This window comes from Nicotiana attenuata, unplaced genomic scaffold (assembly GCF_001879085.1).
Source record: "Nicotiana attenuata strain UT unplaced genomic scaffold, NIATTr2, whole genome shotgun sequence".
NCBI classification, from domain to species: Eukaryota; Viridiplantae; Streptophyta; class Magnoliopsida; order Solanales; family Solanaceae; genus Nicotiana; species Nicotiana attenuata.
In genome coordinates this window covers 327755-332617 of record NW_017670680.1, presented here as the reverse complement: position 1 = coordinate 332617, position 4863 = coordinate 327755, and positions in this window count along the sequence as shown.

The following is a 4863-nucleotide window of genomic DNA, read 5'->3' as shown; positions in this document are numbered from 1 at the left end:
GTAGTATAAGAGTCACATCATAATCAAAGAATCGTTTATATCGTGTCAACCTTTGTGCTTTTTCATAAATATGAGTTATTATTTCACTTTGTGGCTATTTTTAGGTTCCAATGACACCTATGAGAATAGTGCAAAAATAAAATTATCACTACGAGAATTGAGAATATGTTAGTCTTTTTTCATGTAGTGTTTCTTAATTAATATCTGACGATTATCTATAATTATTTAGAAGGTTTAAATGTTAAGGTTATTTACATATAATTCAAATAACTCAGATATTTAACATGGTTAATGTCAAATATCAAAATGGAGTAAAAAAAATTCACTAGCTAAAGAATTATTTATATTTTTAGATAGCCAACTAAAATGAGTTTTGAATTAAGAATAATATTTTTAATTACATTATTATAAAAATAATTATTATTGAAAAATGATGTTTTAGAAACTAAAATTTTAAGAAAGAAATATCTTTTAAGAGATATCAATACACCAAATAAGATTCAAGTAGTAGTAAAAGAGTTAAGTCTTATCCAAAGAGTCATTCATTGTCTCAACATTTGATTGTTTTGCCATAAATATGAGTTATTATTTTGCTTCCTAACTATTGTTAGGATCCAATGACACCGGCAAGAATGGTATCAGAAAAGAAAAATAGAAGAAATGGTTACTTTTTTATGTAGTTAATATCCAGTGATTATCTATATTTACTGAGAAAGTGTAAATTTTAAGATTATTTACATACAATCCTGTGACGATCCAAAGGGTCATCACCTGTTTTCTCACTCATTCTGTGTCTCTGAGGCCTTGAAAACCTCATTTAGGCTTGCCTCGATTTGCGTGCGCAGTCCGGGCGCATAGCCGGAAAGCTTAAATATAAATTCTGTGTAAAAATTGATGAATTTTGATATTAATATGAATAAAGTTGACTTTGGTCAACATTTTGGGTAAACGGACCCGGACTCGTGATTGGACGGTCCCGGAGGGTCCGTAGAAAAACATGAGACTCGGGCATATGTCCGGAGTCGAATTTCGAGGTCTAGAGCCCGAGAAATGAATTTTTCTGTGAAATTATTTTTCAGAAATTAATATGGAAATTTGAAAAGGAAATTGATTAGAACGTGTTGGTATCGAGCCCGTATTTTGGTTTCGGTGCCCGGTACAGGTCTTATATGTGGTTTAAGCGCTTTCTGTGAAATTTGGTTGAAATCGGACGTTATTTGACGTGTTTCGGACCTAAATATCTAAAAATGAAAGTTTATGAAGTTTGAAGAAAAAGTGATGATTTTGAGGTTTGATTCCTTGTTTATGATGTTATTTTGGCGATTTGATCGCACAGTTAAGTTCGCAGGATGTTGAATTAGTGTGTGTGTTTGATTAGGAGCCCCGAGGGCTCGGGAGTGATTCGGAGGTGGTTCGGAGTGTTTTGAACTTGGGAAAAGTAGCAGATTTTCTGCAATTTTTACACATTGTTTTACTTCTTCGCGATCGCGGTCAGCTCGCGTTCGCGTACCCTTAGCCTCCCCTTCATCGCGTTCGCGTTCCCCCTTACGCGATCGCGTAAGCCAACTCAGGGCCCCCCAGTAATTCCTTCATCGCGTTCGCATAGACCAAAGTCCTAGAACCCCCCAGCTTTCTTCTTCGCGTTCTCATCATTCCAATCGCGAACGCGGTGCCTTGACTCATTTACCTTTCGCGAACGCGGCCCTTGTAACGACCCGACAGGTCGTTTTTAAAATTTACGCCCCGATCCCCCATTAATTGTTTCCCCTAAGTTCATTTCTGCTATTTTGGTTTGCCGGGACGTTCGGTGTGGAGTTTTGGAGAGTTTTGGGACACTTAGTCCCTAAATGAGCGCTTAAGAGTTGAAAAATGGTCCGTAATCAGAATAGTGTGAAGACGACCTCGAAATGGAAATCTGATGGCTCCGTTAGCTCCGTTAGGTGATTTCGGGGTTGGGAGCGCGTTCGGAATGTATTTTGGAAGTCCGTAGCTAATTTAAGCTTGAAATGCCGAAGTTTGGATTTTTGAAGTTTCCGGTCTGATAGTGAGTTTTTGATCCGAGGGTTGGATTTGAATTCCGGAAGTTGCTGTAGCTCCGTCATGTCATTTGGGATGTGTGTGCAAAATTTCAGGTCATTCGGACGAGGTTTGGTTAGGTTTTTGATCGAAAGCGTATTTGGTTAGAATTTGAAGTTCTTAGGCTTGAATCCTTGATTAAATCGGGTTTCCGGTGTTGTTTGAGGTGTTTTGAGGATTGGTGCAAGTTCGAATAAGGTATTAGGTGGTATTGGTGGTTTTGGTTGAGGCCCCGGGGGCCTCGGGATGATTTCGGGTGGTTAACGGGGAAATTTTCTAAGTTGTTGCAGCTGGTATGTTTTCCCTTCTGGTATTTTCGCTTCTGCGGTTCGGGAACTGCAGAAGCGGAGCCGCAGAAGCGGCTTCCTCATCGCATAAGCGATTCTTTTTGGCTTCCCTTCAGAGACCGCAGAAGCGGTCATCTTTCCGCAAAAGCGGAACTGCTGGAGCGGTCATGTGTCCGCAAAAGCAGAATTTCCCCCTTTAATGAGCAACCGCAGAAGCGGTTATTTTACCGCTTAAGCGGGACCGCAGAAGCAGTCCCTTGTCCGCAGAAGCGGAAATGTCTGGGCAGAAATAGGAAATTTCGAGGGTTTAATTTCATAAGTTTGAAAATCAATTTTGAGCTCGGGCAAGGGCGATTCTGAGAGGATTTTGGAGAGGAGATTATTGGGTAACATTTCTATGATCCTTTCTAATTATATTCTATCATTTAGTAGTTAAATCTACCTTTTAAATTCGAATTAAGGATCAAAAATGGAAGAATTTGGGTGAAAGTTCATTGACTAAACTATTGGGTTTTGAGGGAGCATTCGACCTCCGATTTCTGAGATTTTTATATGGTTAGACTCGTGAGAGTACGAGGTTTCTGAAAATGTGAAAATTATCCGATTCCGAGACGTTGGCCTGAGGGGCGTTTTGGTCATTTTTCCTAATTTCGCGCTTTAGCTTTGAATTAAATAGTAGGATCAGTTGCTTGAGATGTTATTTACAATGTGTGATTTAATTGAATAGATTTGGGCCATTTGGAGTTGAGTACTCGTGGCAAGAACGTGGTTGCTAGTTGATTTTAGCCGGTTCAAGGTAAGTATCTTGCCTAACCTTGTGTGGGGGACTTCCCCTTAGGATTTGAGTCTTCCTTGTTGATTGTATTCCCTGTACGCGAGGTGACGAGTGCGTGCTCGGATTTATTTGTGGAAAATTGCCCTTTTAGGCTCATAGGTACTTGTAATCACCGAATATGAAGTTGTTCTAGATACGATTGAGTTCCTTGTTATTAGCTCCACCTCTACACGACTTACTTGGAATTTTTCTGCCCTTTTTGGTTATTCTTGTTGCCTAAATGACTTTCACTTGTTTAACTGTAGACATTGCCCTTCTGTAGTCACATTATCATTCCTAACTGCTTGTCTTTATCTGGAAAGCATTATTTCTATCTCTCGTGTAATTAATTGGTCTTAATTGGAAAGAAGTTGGATATCCTATTTTTAGTCGATACTTCCTTAATTGTAATTATTATATCCATGTTAACTTCCTTGTTGTAGAACTGAGTATTATGGAATCGTTGTTTCGTATCATTTCTCCCTTGTTGAGTTGTCCTTATTGCGCTTAGTATTTCCCTGTTACATTTATTTCCTTGTACGTTAGTTGCACCGTCTTTTGGTGAACGGAATCTCTTGAGTTGATTCTCTTGCTTTGTTCCTGTAATATATTGTCATTTGTTGATATTGTGATGCACGAGGTTTTTGCCGTGCGGTTGTTGATATCGTGATGCACGAGGTTTCTGCCGTGTGGTTGTTGATATTGTGATGCACGAGGTTTCTGCCGTGCGGTGGTTGGTATTGTGATGCACGAGGTTTCTGTCGTGCGGTTGTTGGTATAGTGATGCACGAGGTTTCTGCCGTGCGGTTGTCGTTGAAGGGTTGCACGAGGTCTTTGCCGTGCTATTGTTGTTATTGATGTTTTGCACATGCGGCGTAATAAGGCGGGATATGTTATATGCTTATCTGTGGGTTGCGCATGTGGCGGAATAAGGTGGGAATATTGTGATGCACGTGTGGCGAAATAAGGCGGTGCTTATTATGTTATTAATTGCACACGTGGCGAAATAAGGTGGGCTATATCAGGGGATGATTGTAGAGATTTGTGACGGCCGGTGGAGGCATTCCTATTTGTTTAATAATGTGATTGTGGTTGCTTACCGGTATGAGCTTTATCGCTTGGAAGTTGTGGGGAAACATCGCACGTGCGGTCCGTTCTCCTTTTTATGTTTACTAGCTAGTAGAATTTTGTTAGAAACATTTGCACAAGCATACTCGTAGCTGAACACCCCTATTAGAGGTGAATTCCTCCTGATTTTGCTAAGGGTGGGGGTACGCACTCGTTTATCCATTATATTTGTGAGGGTGGCCCTAGTTAGCCAGTTAGTTGTCGGTATGACCATGAGATTGATGGGGCGTAGGATGCCAATTGTTAGATTTCAGATGCTGGGTCTTCGCGAGTTGTGGTTTGTCCGAGACTTGGTGAAATTGTGGAAAGAGTTGGATAAGACCTTTGTGAACATCATTGTAGGATATGAGTTATTGACTGGTTTTCCCATTTCTGTGTTGTGACCTTAGGATTTGGATTGTGATTCTGTCGTCATTTCCTATCCTCATTTATTATATTCTCGTTGTTACTTGTTGTATTTTTCCCTTATTGTAATTTGTAGCATTCTTGGTCATTCATGCAGTCTTTACATAATTATATGTCATTGCCATTATTCCTATGATTATACTGTTTATTGAC